At 42.1% G+C, this 22,875-nt stretch overlaps 1 protein-coding gene and 1 long non-coding RNA gene across 2 annotated transcripts in view; one reads left to right on the top strand and one right to left on the bottom strand.

Annotated features, from left to right (window-relative positions):
* LOC115186498 (zinc finger protein 431-like) overlaps window positions 1–22,875 on the top strand; it is a gene marked incomplete at its 5' end in the record, with an annotated part of 134,846 nt that overhangs the window by 82,380 nt on the left and 29,591 nt on the right. The window lies entirely within an intron of this gene.
* LOC115186645 (uncharacterized) lies at window positions 4,288–4,539 on the bottom strand. The gene is made up of 2 exons (XR_003875815.1): window positions 4,462–4,539; window positions 4,288–4,363 (listed from the first exon to the last, which is right to left on the bottom strand). It is a non-coding gene; the product is annotated as an uncharacterized LOC115186645 (long non-coding RNA).

Genomic DNA, 22,875 nt, shown 5'->3' with positions numbered 1-22,875 from the left:
TTCTATCAAATGTGTTACATTGTAACGAGTACAGTCAGGGTGCCGTGGAGCCCCTGCAGTACCTCCACAGACCCCGGATTGAGAACCCCTGCAGTACCTCCACAGACCCCGGATTGAGAACCCCTGCAGTACCTCCACAGACCCCGGATTGAGAACCCCTGATTTAGCAGATGCTCTTATCCAGAGAGATTTACAGTAACTGCATTCATCTTAAGATAGCTATTTATTTTGGAAATAAACTTAATAAATTCTTCATAAAACTGTCATCTTACCTCTTAGCTTTGGTGTCATGTCCCCCAGAGAGACTCATTTTAGAGCACTGGCCCCTAAACAGAGATCCAGCATGTTGGTTGTGGTTAACACAGTGACAACTAAACAGAGATCCAGCATGTTGGTTGTGGTTAACACAGTGACAACTAAACAGAGATCCAGCATGTTGGTTGTGGTTAACACAGTGACAATTAATTATTGATTTTCAATTGTTCTCATTTATTCATTATCTCTTTGAGAAATAAAACATTTACTAACAGACATAGAAGCAGTCAGGTGATTTTAATGCATCACATGAACATGTAGTTGTGACATTTCATCTCCATGGTAACTGTCAATAATAATAATAAGTCATTGTTTGTTAAGGTAGTTATAGACAGAACAACAATAATAATAATAATAATAATAAGTCACTGTTTGTTAAGGTAGTTATAGACAGTACAGCAACAACAATAATAATAATAATAATAATAATAATAACAATAATAATAATAATAATAATAAGTCTCTGTTTGTTAAGGTAGTTATAGACAGTACAGCAACAACAATAATAATAACAATAATAATAATAATAATAATAAGTCACTGTTTGTTAAGGTAGTTATAGACAGGACAGCAACACAAGGCCATGTCTCACACGTATTTGTATTCACTAACAGTAGGCTATTTATTGTCTTTCAATCTGTTCTTTTCTAAACGTATCTGAGAATATAGACAGAAGGGCTAAAACGAACATGATTGATCTGAGGGGGAAATCATTGATCCATTCAGAAAGTTTATTTGCAACAAGTAAGAGATGTTATATTATCTAAAGTAGACTAGGTTATGATGTATAGTAGTGGGTTGTTAGTGATATGCAGATCAAGGTCTATACCTCGGCTATAACCTACATATCATAGATGACCAGTCTAAACCTGTTCAGATCAACATAATGTTGTAGTCCTACCAGTAGCAGGACAGAGAATGTACTGTATATAACCTACATATCATAGATGACCAGTCTAAACCTGTTCTGATCAACATAATGTTATAGTCCTTCCAGTAGCAGGACAGAGAATGTACTGTATATAACCTACATATCATAGATGACCAGTCTAAACCTGTTCAGATCAACATAATGTTATAGTCCTACCAGTAGCAGGACAGAGAATGTACTGTATATAACCTACATATCATAGATGACCAGCCTAAACCTGTTCAGATCAACATAATGTTATAGTCCTTCCAGTAGCAGGACAGAGAATGTACTGTATATAACCTACATATCATAGATGACCAGCCTAAACCTGTTCAGATCAACATAATGTTATAGTCCTACCAGTAGCAGGACAGAGAATGTAGTCTAGGCCTGATATGTTTTACTACATTTTCAACAGAGACCATCAGGTTGGTCGACATGATAAGCTGTGATGTATTTGTTTTGAGGTGAGGGAGTGCAAAAAAATATGTAAATGACGTCATCATGTCCTCAGTCAAAGTTTGTACTGACAGATGTAGCCTATTGAATAGCCAGCCTATCATTACAACCTACAAACAAGCCTATCTCCAACCCTGTTCCTGGAGCACTACCCTCCGGTAGGGTTACACTCCAACCCTGTTCCTGGAACACTACCCTCCGGTAGGGTCTCACTCCAACCCTGTTCCTGGAGCACTACCCTCCGGTAGGGTTACACTCCAACCCTGTTCCTGGAACACTACCCTCCGGTAGGGTTACACTCCAACCCTATTCCTGGAGCGCTACCCTCCGGTAGGGTCTCACTCCAACCCTGTTCCTGGAGCGCTACCCTCCGGTAGGGTCTCACTCCAACCCTGTTCCTGGAGCGCTACCCTCCGGTAGGGTTTCACTCCAACCCTGTTCCTGTAGCGCTACCCTCCGGTAGGGTTTCACTCCAACCCTGTTCCTGTGGCGTTACCCTCCAGTAGGGTCTCACTCCAACCACAGCTGTAACTAACCTGATTTATCTTATAAGCCAACTAATTATTTTAATCAGGTGACTAGTTTTGAAAAGGAATGAAAACCTACAGGATGGTATCTCTCCAGGAACAGGATCGGAGAGCCCTGTTTTAGAAGATGCATAAAATCCATCCTCCAATTTTTTCTCACTATTCAGCTTCAGCTAACCGTGCTAAAATCTTATTAGAAATCAGTTTTTTTTTGTAACAGTAATGTTACCATTTACCTGGTAATTAAATATAATTGATTTAGAATTGATAAGAATAATGTTTATTGTATTCTCAAATTGAAAGTGCTCCCTGGCGCTCCTCAGCACTACACCCATGGTGATAAGAGATCATAGATCAAACCGACTCTTGACTATTAAATGTCTGACTACGACCTGACTTTATAATAGTGTGTAAGTAGCTTCTAGACTTACCAGTCTGCTTGTCTTTCCTTCAAATCAATACTTTTACCCGACTTCTAATGTTGCCGAGAAATGTGCGCCACAGTTTCAACATCCCTTTTGTACATCAGCCCACAGACTTCCTTTCAACTTCATGAGGAAATGACATAACAGAATTCCTAAACCCAGAGACCAACATCCCGAGTCTACCGGGACCGCTGGGGAAGCAGACTGTAGGAAGTAGACCGATGCTGTGATTTGGGGTTTGAGAAGTCAGAAGTGAAAAATTCCTCCTTAATTGTACATTTTATCTAAATCTAAAGGTAAAACCTAGATTCGAGCCAATGTCTTAAGTATTTTAACATGTTATTACTCCAACTTCGTGAAAGAGACAAACTGACACGTTGTTATTTTAGTCAAAAACGACTTTATATCGAAGGAGTGTCTTTGGTTTGACGGCCTGCACATGCGCAGTTCTACATACTTTTGTATATCTAGTGTGTGTATATATATATATATATATATATATATATATATATATATATATATATACACACTAGATATACAAAAGTATGTAGACACCCCTTCAAATTTGTGCATTCGACTATTTCAGACACCTGTTGCTGACAAGTGTATAAAATCGAGCACACAGCCATGCAATCTCCATAGACCAACATTAGCAGTAGAATGGCCTTACTGAAAAGCTCAGTGACTTTCAACATGGCACCGTCATAGGATGCCACCTTTCCACAAAGTCAGTTCATCACATTTCTGCCCTGCTAGAGATTCCCTGGTCAACTGTAAATGCAGTTATTGTGAAGTGGAAACATCTTGGAGAAACAACGGCTCTGGGATTGGCGGATGCCAGGAGAACACTACCTGCCCCAACGTATACTGCCAACTGTAAAGTTTGGTGGAGGAGGAATAATGGTCTGGGGCTGTTTTTCCATGGTTCGGGCTAGTCTCCTTAGTTCCAGTGAAGGGAAATCGTAACGCTACAACATACAATTACATTCTAGATGATTCTGTGCTGGCAACTGTGGCAACATTTTGGGGAAGGCCCATTCCTATTTCCGATTGACAATGTCCCTGTGCACAAAGCGAGGTCCATACAGAAATTGTTTGTCGAGATTAGTGTGGAAGAAACTGACTGACCTTCACAGAGCCCTGACCTCAACCCCGTTGAACACCTTTGGGATGAATTGGAACGTCAACTGTGAGCCAGGCCTAATCACCCAACATCAGTGCCCGACCTCCCTAATGCTCTTGTGGCTGAATGGAAGCAAGTCCCCGCAGCAATGTTCCAACATCTAGTGGAAAGCCTTCCGAGAAGAGTGGCGGCTGTTATAGCACCAAAGGGGGGACCAACTCCATATTAATGCCCTTGATTTTGGAATGAGATGGTCGGTGAGCAGGTGTCCACATACATTTGGTCATGCAGTGTATATTTGATGCTGTTTGTAAAAATCATGCCACCATTTTAGTTATAGTTATAACATAATGTAGTCTAAAACCATTTTAGTTACAGTATAACATACTATAGTCTAAAACCTTTAACTAGAACATTTGGGAACAGGACATAATGTCATATTTTCCAAATGGTTTCGTTATCAGAAATGACCAACTTCATGACATGACACTTGGGTGACTTCCTCATGTCTCCTTTTCCGTTAAATTCGTAATCTATGCTGGAGATCCCCCTTAACAAAGCCTTGCCTTAGTCTATCCAGTGGACAAGCCTTCTGCCATGCCTGGATATTTTCAGAAAAAAGTACCAACACTTCAAAATTAAATATCACTTGGGATAATCTTCCAAAGACATTGACTTTTATTCAAATAACAGCTGTACCTGTCCAGCTCCAGGTTCCCCAGAAGGACCAGACACCACCATCTCCTCAGACCAGGCTGAAGGACCAGACACCACCATCTCCTCAGACCAGGCTGAAGGACCAGACACCACCATCTCCTCAGACCAGGCTGAAGGACCAGACACCCCCATCTCCTCAGACCAGGCTGAAGGACCAGACACCACCATCTCCTCAGACCAGGCTGAAGGACCAGACACCACCATCTCCTCAGACCAGGCTGAAGGACCAGACACCACCATCTCCTCAGACCAGGCTGAAGGACCAGACACCACCATCTCCTCAGACCAGGCTGAAACCCCAGACACCACCATCTCCTCAGACCAGGCTGAAGGACCAGACACCACCATCTCCTCAGACCAGGCTGAAGGACCAGACACCACCATCTCCTCAGACCAGGCTGAAGGACCAGACACCACCATCTCCTCAGACCAGGTTGAAACCCCAGACACCACCATCTCCTCAGACCAGGCTGAAGGACCAGACACCACCATCTCCTCAGACCAGGCTGAAGGACCACACACCACCATCTCCTCAGACCAGGTATATCAGGCTAAAGGACGAGAACAGTCACAATGCATTTCCAATTGCTCATTTTGAGCATCTGTAAATACTAAATTAATACCTTTTCTGCATTTGACATAATACCACTTACGATCGAGTAATCAAATGGAGTGTCTGTGGCAAAATATCATGTGTACTGGAAAGAAAACACATAATGAATAAAACACAATGTTAATTACTCATTATAAATGTATGTTAGTGAAACATATTGTAAAGGGTGCGTGTTGGTGGCAGGGAAGTCAGGCGCAGGAGAACGAACTTGGTATAAACGGAATCGTTTAATAAGTGCTCACAAATTCCGAAAACCAACATATACAAAATAAAGGAAGTGGGTACAAAACCCGTCGCACACCAGAGCATAAATGCACCATTACATACAACAAACAATCACCGACAAGGACATGAGGGGAAACAGAGGGTTAAATACACAACATGTAATTGATGGGATTGGAACCAGGTGTGATGGAAGACAAGACAAAACCAATGGAAAATGAAAAGTGGATCAGTGATGGCTAGAAGGCCGGTGACGTCGACCGCCGAACATCGCCCGAACAAGGAGAGGGACCGACTTCGGCGGAAGTCGTGACAATAATGAATAAACAATGTTAATAACTCATTATTAATGTAGGTTAGTAAAACATAATGTTAATTACTCATTATAAATGTAGGTTAGTAAAACATAATGTTAATTACTCATTATAAATGTATGTTAGTAAAACATAATGTTAATTACTCATTATAAATGTATGTTAGTAAAACATAATGTTAATTACTCATTATAAATGTATGTTAGTAAAACATAATGTTAATTACTCATTATAAATGTATGTTAGTAAAACATAATGTTAATTACTCATTATAAATGTATGTTAGTAAAACATAATTGTCACGTCCTGGCCAGTATAAGGGTTAATTGTCATTGTAGTTTGGTCAGGACGTGGCAGAGGGTATTTGGTTTACGTGGTTCGGGGTGGTGTGTTTGTTGTAGGGGATTTGATTTATGTATTCCGGGGTTTTTGGGCACTGTTCATTGTTTATGTATTTTTATGTTGATCTAGCTGGTTGTATGTCTATGTTTGGTTAATTGGGGTTGGGACTCTCAATTGAAGGCAGGTGTTGTCTATTTGCCTTTGATTGAGAGTCCCATATAGTAAGGTGTGTTTGTGTTTGTCTTTTGTGGGAGATTGTTTGTGAGCACTGCTTGTTGAGCCTGCCACACTGTTGTTAGTTGTGAGTATCATTTATTGTTTTGTTTTTTCTGTGGATGCCTTACTCTTTTTGTGAATTAAAAGAATGAGTATCCATATACCCGCTGCATTTTGGTCTTCCCTGCAACACCACAACATAATTTGTGACAGAATCTCCCACCAAACCAAGACCAAGCAGCGGAGAGAGGAGCGGCATGCTCAGTATATGGACTATGGGGAAGGCTGGACATGGACAGAAATAAGGTTGAGCGTTTCCAGGGCTATGGAGGAGTTTAGGAAACTCGAGAGGCAGCCCCAAAAAAATTTTTTTGGGGGGCACAAGGGCAGTTTTGTGGGGCAAGAATGGAGCCACAGGCCAGCTCCCCGCACTAGCCCGAAGGTGCGTGTTCCCAGTCTGGCATATCCAGTACCAGCACCACGCACCAGGCTTCAAGTGCGTCAGCCCAATCCGACTCGTCCTGTTCTCGCTCCCCGCACTAGCCTGGAGGTGCGTGTTCCCAGGCTGATAACCACAGTACCAGCACCACGCACCAGGCTGTCAGTGCGTCGGCTCAGTCAAGAGTCGCCAGAACTGCCCGTCAGTCAAGAGTCGCCAGAGCCGCCCGTCAGTCAGGAGTCGCCAGAGCCGCCCGTCAGTCAGGAGTCGCCAGAGCCGCCCGTCAGTCAGGAGTCGCCAGAGCCGCCCGTCAGTCAGGAGTCGCCAGAGCCGCCCGTCAGTCAGGAGTCGCCAGAGCCGCCCGTCAGTCAGGAGTCGCCAGAGCCGCCCGTCAGTCAGGAGTCGCCAGAGCCGCCCGTCAGTCAGGAGCCGCCAGAGCCGCCCGCCAGTCAGGATCCGCCAGAGCCACCCACTAGTCAGGAGCTGCCAGAGTGGCCAGACTGCCCGGAGATGCCAGTGGCCAGACTGCCCGGAGATGCCAGAGTGGCCAGACTGCCCGGAGATGCCAGAGTGGCCAGACTGCCCGGAGATGCCAGAGTGGCCAGACTGCCCGGAACTGCCAGAGTGGCCCGGCTGCCCGGAACTGCCAGAGTGGCCCGGCTGCCCTCCGGGTCTGCCAGAGTGGCCCGACTGCCCTCCGGGTCTGCCAGAGTGGCTCGACTTTCCCCCGGGTCTGCCAGAGTGGCCCGACTGTCCCCCGGGTCTGTCAGAGTGGCCCGACTGTCCCCTGGGTCTGCCAGAGTGGCCCGACTGTCCCCAGGGTCTGCCAGAGTGGCCCGACTGTCCCCCGGGTCTGCCAGAGTGGCCCGACTGTCCCCCGGGTCTGCCAGAGTGGCCTGTCTGCCCGGAACTGCCAGAACCAGAGCCACCTCCAGATATAGGTGGGTTGGGGAGGGGGGGTGTAGCACAGTGCCGTTGTTGACGGCAGCCACCCTCCCTTCCCTCCCTTTAGTTTAGGGGGAATTTTTGTTGTTGTTTGGGGTTTTTGTTTTTCTTGAGGTGCTTCTGGGGTTAGCACTATTAGCTGCCACCGATCGTTGTTTCTGTGTCTGTTGGTTTTGTCTGTCTATCCCGCACCTGTTTTGTGTTTTTCATTAGTGGGGGGTTATTTAATGTGTATTTTCAGTTGGGGTTCTCGTGCGGGATTGTTCGTTTGTTCATGAAGGACAGTTGTATTATATCCGATTTAGGAAGTCATTATATTGCCGGGCTGCGCCCCGCGCGCTGTTTGTTTTTATTGTGCGCTTCTTTGATTTCCTTTTTTTTTGAGAAAAGTGTTTTCTCCTGGCGGACTTCGCCACTCGCCCTGTGCCCAACGGCTATTGCGACTGGTATTGCCTATTAAAACTCAGTTGCTCCGGCCCTCTGTCTCCTGCTCCTGATTTCATATATCCACTGGTCCTAGACGCTCGTGACAATATAGAGTATCTCCTATTTCAGAAGTGAATATAGAGTATCTCCTATTTCAGAAGTCAATATAGAGTATCTCCCATTTCAGAAGTGAATATAGAGTATCTCCTATTTCAGAAGTTAATATAGTATCTCCCATTTCAGAAGTGAATATAGAGTATCTCCTATTTCAGAAGTGAATATAGAGTATCTCCTATTTCAGAAGTGAATATAGAGTATCTCCTATTTCAGAAGTGAATAAAGTATCTCCTATTTCAGAAGTGAATATAGAGTATCTCCTATTCAGAAGTGAATATAGAGTATCTCCCATTTCAGAAGTGAATAGAGTATCTCCCATTTCAGAAGTGAATATAGAGTATCTCCTATTTCAGAAGTGAATATAGAGTATCTCCTATTTCAGAAGTGAATATAGTATCTCCCATTTCAGAAGTGAATATAGAGTATCTCCTATTTCAGAAGTGAATATAGAGTATCTCCTATTTCAGAAGTGAATATAGAGTATCTCCCATTTCAGAAGTGAATACAGAGTATCTCCTATTTCAGAAGTGAATATAGAGTATCTCCCATTTCAGAAGTGAATAGAGTATCTCCCATTTCAGAAGTGAATATAGAGTATCTCCTATTTCAGAAGTGAATATAGAGTATCTCCTATTTCAGAAGTGAATATAGAGTATCTCCTATTTCAGAAGTGAATATAGAGTATCTCCTATTTCAGAAGTAAATATAGAGTATCTCCCATTTCAGAAGTGAATAGAGTATCTCCCATTTCAGAAGTGAATAGAGTATCTCCTATTTCAGAAGTAAATATAGAGTATCTCCCATTTCAGAAGTGAATAGAGTATCTCCCATTTCAGAAGTGAATATAGAGTATCTCCCATTTCAGAAGTGAATATAGAGTATCTCCTATTTCAGAAGTGAATATAGAGTATCTCCCACTTCAGAAGTGAATATAGAGTATCTCCTATTTCAGAAGTGAATAGAGTATCTCCTATTTCAGAAGTAAATATAGAGTATCTCCTATTTCAGAAGTGAATATAGAGTATCTTCTATTTCAGAAGTGAATATAGAGTATCTTCTATTTCAGAAGTGAATAGAGTATCTCCTATTTCAGAAGTGAATATAGAGTATCTTCTATTTCAGAAGTGAATATAGAGTATCTCCCATTTCAGAAGTGAATATAGAGTATCTCCCATTTCAGAAGTGAATATAGAGTATCTCCCATTTCAGAAGTGAATATAGAGTATCTCCTATTTCAGAAGTGAATATAGAGTATCTCCTATTTCAGAAGTGAATATAGAGTATCTCCCATTTCAGAAGTGAATATAGAGTATCTCCTATTTCAGAAGTGAATATAAAGTATCTCCTATTTCAGAAGTGAATATAGAGTATCTCCTATTTCAGAAGTGAATATAGAGTATCTCCCATTTCAGAAATGTCACCTATGTATTTATTTACCTAAGTTATCTTTAGATTGTAAACAAACTTGGAGCTTGACATCACCCTTGGAGAGAGTCACACTAACGATGTACCGGCAAAGTAACTTTCAAACACACACATCTGTATACACCCAAATGCATACAATTAGTATTATAATATACATATATATATGTGTACCTGGTACAGAGCACATCCTCATGGAGAGAGCCTTGACAGCGTTGACACTGTCAACAGGCGAGAGAAGTGCTCCTCCAGCGTACTTAAGTGGACGATCTTCACGACCGAGACAGTCGTGAAGAGGAAAATATTTGGTATGGGCCCTCAGATCCTCAAAAGGTTTTACAGCTGCACCATCAAGAGCATCCTGACGGGTTGCATCACTGCCTGGTATGGCAACTGTTCGGGCCTCCGACCACAAGGCACTACAGAGGGTAGTGCGTACGGCCCAGTACATCACCGGGGCCAAGCTTCCTGCCATCCAGGACCTCTATACCAGGCGGTGTCAGAGGAAGGCCCTAAAAATGGTCAAAGACTCCAGGCACCCTATTCAGACTGTTCTCTCTGCTACCGCACGGCAAGCGGTACCGGAGCGCCAAGTCTAGATCCGAGAGGCTTCTAAACACCTTCTACCCCCAAGCCATAAGACTCCTGTACATCTAATCAAATGGCTACCCAGACTATTTGCATTGCCCCCACCCCCACCACCCTCTATCAAATCAAATCAAAGTTTATTTGTCACGTGTGCCGAATACAACAGGTGTAGACCTTACAGTGAAATGCTGACTTACAGGATCTAACCAATAGTGCGAAAAAAAGGTGTGTGTGTGTGTGTGTGTGTGTGTGTGTGTGTGTGTAGGTAAGTAAAGAAATAAAACAACAGTTCAAAGACATTTGATAATAAGAATAGCGAGGCTATATACAGACACCGGTTCGTCAGGCTTATTGAGGTAGTATGTACATGTAGATATGGTTAAAGTGACTATGCATATATGATGACCAGAGAGTATCAGCAGCATAAAAAGAGGGGTTGGCGGGTGGTGGGACACAATGCAGATAGCCCGGTTAGCTAATGTGCGGGAGCACTGGTTGGTCGGGCCAATTGAGGTAGTATGTACATGAATGTACTGTTAAAGGGACAATGCATATATGATGAACAGAGAGTAGGAGGGGGGGGGCAGGGCACACAATGCAAATAGTCCAGGTAACCATTTGATTACCTGTTCAGGAGTCTTATGGCTTGGGGGTAAAAACTGTTGAGAAGCCTTTTTGTCCTAGACTTGGCATTCCGGTACCGCTTGCCGTGCGATAGTAGACAGAACAGTCTATGAGTGGGGTGGCTGGGGTCTTTGACAATTTTTAGGGCCTTCCTCTGACACTGCCTGGTATAAAGGTCCTGGATGGCAGGAAGCTTGGCCCCGGTGATGTACTGGGCCGTTCGCACTACCCTCTGTAGTGCCTTGCGGTCGGAGGCCGAACAGTTGCCATACCAGGCATTGATGCCACCAGTCAGGATGCTCTCGATGTTGCAGCTGTAGAACCTTTTGAGGATCTCAGGACCCATGCCAAATCTTTTTAGTTTCCTGAGGGGGAATAGGCTTTGTCGTGCCCTCTTCATGACTGTCTTAGTGTGTTTGGACCATTCTAGTTTGTTGTTGATGTGGACACCAAAGAATTTGAAGCTCTCAACCTGCTCCACTACACCACCGTCGATGAGAATGGGGACGTGCTCGGTGCTCCTTTTCCTGTTCCTGTAGTCCACAATCATCTCCTTAGTCTTGGTTACGCTGAGGGAAAGGTTGTTATTCTGGGCCCACCTGGCCAGGTCTCTGACCTCCTCCCTATAGGCTGTCTCGTTGTTGTCGGTGATCAGGCCTACCACTGTTGTGTCGTCACAGCTAATATGTAGAAGATCTATTCCTGTATGGACAAAGTGCCTCTGATCAAGGATGACTGATCAGGTCCTCCTTGTCCCTGTAATCAGCAGCTGCTGTTTTAGAGGGGGGGGGGGTAATTACAGTGGCAGTTTGGGAAAAGAAATATCCATTCAGAAAGTTTCCTTAAAGTAGTCTGTCTGAACTCCATCTCGTAATAAGAGACAGATTTTTAACTTTACATTTTCACCAGCTCGGAGATTCAAACCAGCAACCTTTCGGATACTGGCCCAACGCTCTAACCACTAAGCTACCTGCATGACTCAAGTAGTATTGTACTGCCGTCCCAAGTAGTATTTTACTGCCGTCCCAAGTAGTATTTTACTGGGTGACTTTCACTTTTACTTGAATAATTTTCTATTAAGGTATTTTTTACTTTTACCCAAGTATGACAATTGGGTACTTTTCCACCACTGCTCATTAGAGTCCTCTAGCCACTTTGAACAACATGATCTTTCATAGACACTGCTTCCCACATGGGAATGACTGCAGCAGGTAATGATTAAGGACAGTACAGTATGACGATAGACATAATGACTGCAGCAGGTCATGATTAAAGACAGTACAATATGACGATAGACAGAATGACTGCAGCAGGTAATGACTAAGGACAGTACAGTATGACGATAGACAGAATGACTGCAGCAGGTAAAGATTAAGGACAGTACAGTATGACGTTAGACAGAGTGACTGCAGCAGGTCATGATTAAAGACAGTACAGTATGACGATAGACATAATGACTGCAGCAGGTCATGATTATAGACAGTACAGTATGACGATAGACAGAATGACTGCAGCAGGTCATGATTAAAGACAGTACAGTATGACGATAGACAGAATGACTGCAGCAGGTAATGATTAAAGACAGTACAGTATGACGTTAGACAGAATGACTGCAGCAGGTAAAGATTAAGGACAGTACAGTATGACGATAGACAGAATGACTGCAGCAGGTCATGATTAAGGACAGTACAGTATGACGATAGACAGAATGACTGCAGCAGGTAATGGAAAAGACAGTACAATATGATGATAGACAAAATGACTGCAGCAGGTCATGATTAAGGACAGTACAGTATGACGATAGACATAATGACTGCAGCAGGTCATGATTAAAGACAGTACAGTATGACGATAGACAGAATGACTGCAGCAGGTCATGATTAAAGACAGTACAGTATGACGATAGACAGAATGACTGCAGCAGGTAATTATTAAAGACAGTACAGTATGACGATAGACAGAATGACTGCAGCAGGTCATGATTAAAGACAGCACAGTATGACGATAGACAGAATGACTGAAGCAGGTCATGATTAAAGACAGTACAGTATGACGGTAGACAGAATGACTGCAGCAGGTCATGATTAAAGACAGTACAGTATGACGATAGACAGAATGACTGCAGCAGGTCATGATTATAGACAGTACAGTATGACGATAGACAGAATGACTGCAGCAGGTCATGATTAAAGACAGTACAGTATGACGATAGACAGAATGACTGCAGTAGGTCATGATTAAAGACAGTACAGTATGACGATAGACAGAATGACTGCTTCTCCAATAGAAATCCCTGATCACACTTGCAGGTGATGTCATGGCGACGTTGGCTAGCTAAGCTCAAGAGTAGAAACACGTAATCGGGTCTAATGGTTGCCTCGCGCCGACCTGTGCATGTGCACGCCGTTAAAACAAAGGCACTCCGACGAAAATTAAACGTGTCCCGATGTTGGACTAATAACATGTTCCACTACTGAAGACATCGGCTCGAATCCAAGGTTGTGCCTTTTCGATTTTGAGAAAATTAACAACCAAGGAAGAATTTTTCACTTCTCTCTGACTTCTCAGATAGAAGGACTGTCTTAACTTGCATAAAAAGTTTGGATGGAAACCTGGTTAGACACCAAAAAGTTATTTTGGGTAACTTTACAAAATGTGGACAAAACAAAATACCATAGACAACGTGGGATCTTTCTGTAAAATAAATGATGACAGAAAAGGGGGTGGAAATGACTTTATGCACATATATTGATATAATAATCACCATATGGAAATAAACTTGGAGACATGTGATGCACTATATATCCTAAAGTATGTGGACACCCCTTCAAATGAGTGGATTCAGCTATTTCAGCCACATCCGTTGATGATATGTGTGTAAAATCGAGCAGAGTGCCATGCAATCTCCATAGACAAACACATTGGTAGTAGAATGGCCTTACTGAAGAGCTCAGTGGGTTTCAACATGGCACCTGTCCATAGTATGCCACCTTTCTAACCAGTCAGTTCATTATCAAATATCTGCCCTGCTAGAGCTTCCCCGGTCAACTGGAGGTGCTCTATACATACTAGATATTCATTGTCCAACCGCCATTTTGGATTCTTCCAATAACTTTATAGTGTTTTTTTTAATACATTTGATCTTTTTGGGGGCTCCCGAGTGGCCTAAGGCACTACATCTCAGTGCAAGAGGCGTCACTACAACCCCTGGTTCGATTCCAGGCTGTATCACAACCGGTCATGATTGGGAGTCCCATAAGGGCGGTGCACAATTGTCCCAGCATCGTCCGGGTTTGGACGGGGTAGACCGTCATTGTAAATAAGAATTTGTTCTTAACTGACTTGCCTAGTTCACTATGGATGTACAAACAGGTTAGCTTCTTTAAAGCATTTGAAGTGTGTTCTGTGTTACTTCTTTGTCTATCCAATACCAACTGAATGGTGAATGAATGTATTTACAGTGAATCAATCAATCCAGTGTGATTATTGTGTGTTCTGTGTAATTCCTTCCTCTTTTCCAATACCAACTGAATGGTGAATGAATGTATTTACAGCCTCCAATACCCTACTCAACAAGCTGGATGCAGTCTATCACAGTGCCATCCGTTTTGCACCAAAGCCCCATATACAACCCACCACTGCGACCTGTATGCTCTCGTTGGCTGGCCTTCACTTCATAATCGTCGCCAAACACATTGGCTCCAGGTCATCTACAAGACCCTGCTAGGTAAAGTCCCTCCTTATCTCCGCTCACTGGTCACCATAGCAGCACCCACCTGTAGCACGCGCTCCAGCAGGTATATCTCTCTGGTCACCCCTAAAGCCAACTCCTCCTTTGGTCGTCTCTCCTTCCAGTTCTCTGCTGCCAATGACTGGAACGAACTACAAAAATCTCTGAAACTGGAAACACTTATCTCCCTCACTAGCTTTAAGCACCAGCTGTCAGAGCAGCTCACAGATCACTGCACCTGTACATAGCCCATCTATAATTTAGCCCAAACTACTACCTCTTCCCCTACTGTATTTATTTATTTTATTTATTTTGCTCCTTTGCACCATATTATTTATATTTTAACTTTTGATCTTTTTTCAAATAACAAATCTACCATTCCAGTGTTTTACTTGCTATACTGTATTTACTCTGCCACCATGGCCTTTTTTGCCTTTACCTCCCTTATCTCACATCATTTGCTCACATTGTATATAGTCTTATTTTTGTACTGTATTATTGACTGTATGTTGTTTACTCCATGTGTAACTCTGTGTTTTTGTATGTTGTCGAACTGCTTTGCTTTATCTTGGCCAGGTCGCAATTGTAAATGAGAACTTGTTCTCAACTTGCCTACCTGGTTAAATAAAGGTGAAATAAATAAACCAGGGAACAGTGGGTTAACTGTCCACGGCCCATTTCCACAGCTGTTCTTTATGATAGGAAATAAAGTGGATTCACACAATCAACTATAGTGTCTTTTTGGGTCATTGAACATTCCCTGTTTGTCTGTTTTATTTGGTTGTTACTCTAATTTAGTCTGATGATATTGATGCACAATCACTGTCTGGCTGACAGTCTGCGAACTGAGTCAATCTAGTTCCCCCAGAATGAATGTTGTGGGTATTTAATTCTGCTACATTTAAACATTTATAATCTGGTCATTTATTTAAGCTTTATTTAACTAGGCAAGACGGTTAAGAACAAATTATTATTTACAATGACAGCCTACCGGGGAACAGTGGGTTAATTGCCTTGTTCAGGGGCAGAATGACAGATTTTTACCTTGTCAGCTCGGGATTCGATACACCAACCTTTTGGTTTCTGGCCCAATGCTCTAACCACTAGGCTACTTGCCGGCCCATAGACGTGTCCAATGCAGACATGATGAGATTAGTATTGGCTTCATAGGCGTGTCCAATGCAGACATGATGGGATTAGTATTGGCTTCATAGGCGTGTCCAATGCAGACATGATGGGATTAGTATTGGCTTCATAGGCGTGTCCAATGTAGACATGATGGGATTAGTATTGGCTTCATAGGCATGATGGGATTAGTATTGGCTTCATAGGCATGATGGGATTAGTATTGGCTTCATAGGCGTATCCAATGCAGACATGATGGGATTAGTATTGGCCTCATAGGCGTGTCCAATGCACTTGTGCATGTGGTTTGTAATTTCGATAGTGAAACAGGATTTGCTAGTCCTCCCACATTGTTTCCATTTTGCTGAGATGTTTTCTCCATTTGAAATGATACTGTTAGAAATAGGTAAAGCACTCACACATCTGAGAACTTGTGTGTGTTAATCATTAGTTAATAACTTGAAAGAAAACAAAAGGCTGATTGATACTGATCAGTGTGTGGGTTTTCTTTTTCATCAGACAATTGATGAGGCTCACCATGTTGAAGGAGACCAGATTCATAATGAGGCTCACCATGTTGAAGGAGACCAGATTAGACTCATAATGAGGCTCACCATGTTAAAGGAGACCAGATTAGACTCATAATGAGGCTCACCATGTTGAAGGAGACCAGATTAGACTCATAATGAGGCTCACCATGTCGAAGGAGACCAGATTAGACTCATAATGAGGCTGACCATGTCGAAGGAGACCAGATTAGACTCATAATGAGGCTCACCATGTCGAAGGAGACCAGATTAGACTCATATTGAGTCTGACCATGTCGAAGGAGACCAGATTAGACTCATAATGAGGCTGACCATGTCGAAGGAGACCAGATTAGACTCATAATGAGACTGACCATGTTGACCATGTTGAAGGAGACACTTTATTGACTGACTGATCCATTCATCCTTCCATCCCTCCTCAGCCTTCCTCTCCTCTGAAGACCCAGTGAGGGTGGAGCTCAGTCAGAGAGCTGTTGAGGGACTGGTTAGGAAGAACACTTCTACATCCAGAGAGGTGAGAGGTCACACATGGTTTAGATGGTAAATATTTATGTTCCCTTAGCGGTTCATCACGTCAGCAAAAGGGAATATGTTCCATAATCCATGTTTATTTACATTAGTGCAAATTGTCCACTGATATTGGTGTAATTTCTCACCCCTTTTGGCTGTATGAAAGTTAATTTCCCCTCAGACACATTTGTTCTTTGATATTATGAAGGTCATTTGTGTAAAATGTACTTTTCCCCACTCATTCACCCCATCTCTTTACATTGCTGATGCATATTTGGTGGCTTGACTGCATCCAGACTACGTCAAAGGCCCATCCTGGTAGATCTGAACCTAATGCAGCTTGGAGTGATCGGATGACAGAAGTCACATTTAGGTGCCAGGTGTAACTGAGGCCATAGATGCTCCATATCCATTACTTTGAGTGTTATAATATGACTAAATGTGTTTTTCTGTGTTGCAGGGACAGTCAAGAAATGGAACAGCAAGGCCACAGAACATGACATAAGCAGAGCTGTGGGAGACCACCTCAAGTCCCTGGTAGAGCCGGGGGTGGTGTTTACCACTCCACCACGCCTTCAGCAGGCTGGAAAAGTGGGATTGATACTGTTTTTCATACTAAGATGGACCAAGAGTCTGTTGATTGTTCAGTCATTGGGTTCATTATATGTTCAAATAAAATCAAGCTTGATTCATACAGCACATTTCAGACATGGATGCAACAAAATGGCTTAACAGGAAAAAGATTTTAAAAAACATTGAAAATAAACAGAAATATTTAGTACACAACAAACATAAGAGGATAAAAAACAAGACTAAACTTAAAAACTAATGAGCACCCTATGGAGATGCCATTGATTAAAATGTTAATTGGATGCAATATCCAACCCAAAATATAAGTTTAGGACACTGAAAGTTGACTAGTAACAACAACTGGGACCTAAAAGACACCCACCATGAGACCCACTAAATCTGCCCAAGAGGCAAACAAAAGAAAAACCCACACCAAACTTAAAGACAGGAAGCAAACCAAAAAGGTGGAGCAACTAAAGGTGTTGACTCTCCACATGTATCAAGACAACTGGAGCACTGGGCCAGACACTCTTAAATAGAACTTGGACCAGCTCAGGTGAAACACCTTCCCACTAACGAGATGGACAAGCCAGCACAGGTGTAACACATACTGACTAATGAGGTGACACCAATCAATGCGTCCTACGTGCTAACGAGCTAGACGTGCTAACGAGCTAGACGTGCTAACGAGCTAGACGTGCTAACGAGCTAGACGTGCTAACGAGCTAGACGTGCTAACGAGCTAGACGTGCTAACGAGCTAGACGTGCTAACGAGCTAGACGTGCTAACGAGCTAGACGTGCTAACGAGCTAGACGTGCTAAAGTCCAACCTCAAAACATAAAAAGGAAAAACCAAAGAATAACACTTTAGAAGTTTGCTCACCGTCAACAGAAAACAACTTCCATTTCACATTATAATCAACTACAATGCTTCACCATCACCAATATAAACATGGTGTCTACTGGCTGTCAACAATTAAAAACAAGAAAAAAAACATTTTTCCCCACTAGCTTCTAGAACTCTCGTCTTCCTAAAACCCACTAGCTTCTAGAACTCTCTCCCCCTAAAACTCTCTAGCTTCTAGAACTCTCGTCCCCTTGGAACGAGCCCAAACAAAACTCATCTCCAATACAGAAAAGCGTGCCGTCAAAATAAATTGTGATCCATGGCAACGCACTGGCTAAACGCAAAACACAACACTTTTTGACTGCCTACCCATGTGAGAATAAACCCTGATATTCTAAAAGCAGGGCAAGAATGTCAATATAATTGCACAAAAAAATTGTCAGTTGGTTAAATAAATAATTATCATTACTAAATTTTGCATGAAATGTAAATATGAAATATTTGGTTGCATCGTCTTATTTTCAACAGCTTTTCAAAGACATTTTGCTAGGTGGGATAGCCCCAATGTCAAAACACAGTTTTAACGTGTCTAAATCAATAACCAATATGCAGAAACAGTTTGTGATATATTGAAAACCTAAACATAAAATGTGCTATGTACACAAACATCTGCCACAATAATCATATTACTTGTAATTTTTTAAACAAGCACCTTATAAACTGCACAAGCACCAAAAATGCTGTTGTTTTGACAAGTAGCAATAAATCACTGATATCGATTAGGGGGGAAATCAGGTTGTACATGCTGTTGAAACTAACACAAATAAAAAAACACATGGAAATGGGAGATATATTTTACCTCACTGGTTAGAGGACAACCTGCAGAAGACAGTCAGCTACATTTTGGAGTGATACATTTAAATGTAGGGGTTGCTAAACAAAGGAACACAACACTTATTTGTCATCACTCATCGATATCATGTTGAAATCATTTGTGTGACAGAAGGGAGATGAGGTTGCACGTCCTGTTAAAACTAACAGCTCAAAAACCACATGGAATCTGGGAATAATGTGTACATCACTGGTTAGAGGACAATTTGTAGAAAACAGCTAGATACATTTTGAAGTGGTGCATTTTGATTCCAGTGGGTCACCAACGTGGTAAGTGTAACAACTTTTTTGTTAGTCACTTTTTGTTAAATCACATAAATAGTACTCTTACATTTCAGAGCCTGGATTTTCCCCCTGAGGATAATATCCATATCATGTTGAAATCAATAGAACAGGGGACAAACGTTTAGGGTTCTACATTGGGACATCATTAAAATACTCCTACTACAATGTTAAAACATTCTACATTGTGACATTATTTCATTGAAATCATGAAACAACTCCTTCATATATGTATTTTCTGATATTTGATCTGAGATCTTTTATCCGATTATCTCTGGTCACAGCTATGAGGGTTCTCTCCTGTGTGTGTTCTCTGGTGTTTAGTCAGACGACTAGACTCAGTAAAAAACTCTTCCCATACTGATCACAGCTATTCGGTTTCTCTCCTGTGTGTGTTCTCTGGTGTTTAGTCAGACCCCCAGACTCAGTAAAACTCTTTCCACATTGATCACAGCTATAAGGTTTATCTCCTGTGTGTGTTCTCTGGTGTAATGTCAGATGGCCAGATTGAACAAAACTCTTCCCACATTGACCACAGCTATAAGGTTTCTCTCCTGTGTGTGTTCTCTGGTGTAGAGTCAGATTGGTTGATGCAGCAAAACTCTTTCCACATTGATCACAGCTATAAGGTTTATCTCCTGTGTGTGTTCTCTGGTGTAATGTCAGATGGCCAGATTGAACAAAACTCTTCCCACATTGACCACAGCTATAAGGTTTCTCTCCTGTGTGTGTTCTCTGGTGTAGAGTCAGATTGGTTGATGCAGCAAAACTCTTCCCACATTGATCACAGCTATAGGGTTTCTCTCCTGTGTGTATTCTCTGGTGCACAGTCAGTTCTCCAGATCGACCAAAACTCTTCCCACATTGATCACAGCTATAAGATTTATCTCCTGTGTGTGTTCTCTGGTGTAATGTCAGATGGCCAGATTGAACAAAACTCTTCCCACATTGATCACAGCTATAAGATTTCTCTCCTGTGTGTGTTATCTTGTGTTGAGTCAGAATGTTAGATGTAATAAAACTCTTCCCACATTGATCACAGCTATAAGGTTTCTCTCCTGTGTGTGTTCTCTGGTGTTTAGTCAGACCCCCAGACTCAGTAAAACTCTTCTCACACTGATCACAGCTATACAGTTTCTCTCCTGTATGTGTTCTCTGGTGTGATGTCAGATTGCCAGATTGAACAAAACACTTCCCACATTGATCACAGCTATAAGGTTTCTCTCCTGTGTGTGTTCTCTGATGAATTTTAATGCCTGATGAGGTGAATCTCTTCCCACAGTCAGAGCAGCAGTGAGTTCTCTTCCCTGTGGGTCTCTGCTGGTGTTTCTTGAGGAGTTCTGATCTGGAGAGACTCTTCTCTGCCTTGTCAGCATCATGATGTTGTTGAGGCTCCCCAGAGGATCCACGACGGTCCCACCTCTCTCCTGTGTGAACGGCAAAGTCAGACAGATGGTTAAAGGCCCACAACAGCAGAAATCCATTGTTTATTTGAGGTAAAAGGTCGTACCCATGAAGTTGTACAACAATTGATGTCTGTTCAATTATTTGACAATTAAGACAGTCAACTTAGCAACAATCATATTTTGTCTTGTTTTCACATTAGTAGTAACTAGAAATAAGTTATTAAAGTTGTTGAAACTCTAAGCAGTGTACCAGACGACTTTTGGTCTCCAATATAGGCCCCTTTCTGTGTTTGCTAAAATTGCAGCACGAGGGCGATGCACACACAATCTGGTTGTAGAAACTCCTCCCTGCTAATGAGGAAACCACTAGTTATGGATGTAGTATATCTGCCTGGAGCAAAAATGGTGAGCTAAGATTTTAGTTTTTCACAATGTATTCTGAATATTACAGTGCAAGATCAGGAGTGCTACTCAAGGAAACTCACATTAAGCTCTGTGTCTATTCACTAATTCACCTCCGTGGGGGAAAACTCAGGGGAGTTCTCATAGGATGACAGCAAAAATAGCCTCCATTTACAGGTTGCTTATGAGTGCATTTCACACTACTTTTGGATTATAAATGTAAGGCTCGTTTGAATCTCCTGCTTAATATGTTTGTGTTATTGTCGCAAATCAACTAATTTATACTTAAAAAACACTTCAACCAGTAAAACACTCTTTAGCTAGCTTTGCCATCAGCCTGAAACTGAGGGTTTGTACATTTGCATCGAGACGTTCCGCTAGCGGAACGCCTCACCAATATCCAACGGTAGAGCGTGGCGCGAAATACAAAAACCTTAAAAATGCTATAACTTCAATTTCTCAAACATATGACTATTTTACACCATTTGAAAGATAAGACTAAGTATCTCTGTGTCCAAACAGACTAACAAGACCCCACTGTAAATCAAGCAGACAATAACACTATAAACATCAATTTGTTAGGGATGTTGGATCCAACATGGAGCACGGCATAACTGTCTTTACCAGAGTAATGAATGAAGAAGCACTTTGGTTGTTGTTGCATGTCCTGATGTTTGTCATGTGACTGTCATTCAGAAAATGATTTCCTGGATCAGCTGATGATAGTTGAACATGTGACTGGAACTAAACAGCTACAGTATTAAGAATTATGTGTTATTATTGAAGAACTGCGTTAATGACAGTATCCATTTGGGTGTTGTCAATAAAGTTAAGATGACTCTCGGATAGAACCACTGGATTTAGCAAACTCTGAAATGATTTAGGATTTCTGTGCCCATGAAAACTGTTTTCCCAGCGTAACATAAGGAGACACTAAATGTTACATAGTTAGAGAGCATTTCAGAGATCTGAATACAAAAAAACTGTCCGACAGCAAGATCCAGTATTTAAGTTAAAGTTCATCATATGACAAGCTTAACGTTATGACTATAACTACTGTTCCCTGAAGGAGGGAAACTAGGTACAACATACTATTAAATCCTCATGTTATGACTACAACTACTGTTCCCTGAAGGAGGGAAACTAGGTACAACATACTATTAAATCCGTGCCTCTCTGGAAGCCCCGCCTTCCACAGGTGATGACCGTGAGGCTCGGATTTATTCCTTAAATTTAATACCTCTCTTCACCGACCCAGGAAGGGGCGGGACCAAACAGGTGTTGTACCTCGTTTCCCTCCTTCATGGAAGTGTAATTATAATCAAAGTTACACTCCCTTTTAGTCGGTCAACTTCGGTACAACATACTATGGGAAAATACAATCATTCCCCATGCCAACCCAATCGGATACTAAATGAAACGACCCCTGGCAGACCACCCAGACTTTACCCCGCAGTTTTGTCAATTTATTCATTGTCTTTTGTTTGAAACTCCTGTCAATGTTTAGTAAGGACGGGCACCTGATTACACATATAGAAGTAGGATTAATCTACCTGGCCTGTACACAAATGTAGGCCTATAAATGTGCCCATTTGGAGATGTCTGATAGTATTTCAACCTGGTCGAGAATAATTGTAATTTTATTAATACACGTGGGTGATGTTTATATATGGAAAAATACACATTAGAAATTTTCAACCAATCGATTGGTAGAAACAAAATTAGACTCTTGGTTGGCCAAGATTTATTTTAGTTGGGGACAGCACTAGAAGATGATTTTGGGGCTCCCGAGTGGTGCAGCGGTCTAAGGCACTGC

Source organism: Salmo trutta, unplaced genomic scaffold (genome assembly GCF_901001165.1).
Source record: "Salmo trutta unplaced genomic scaffold, fSalTru1.1, whole genome shotgun sequence".
Taxonomy (NCBI): Eukaryota; Metazoa; Chordata; class Actinopteri; order Salmoniformes; family Salmonidae; genus Salmo; species Salmo trutta.
This window is presented reverse-complemented; position numbering and strand designations above follow the sequence as displayed.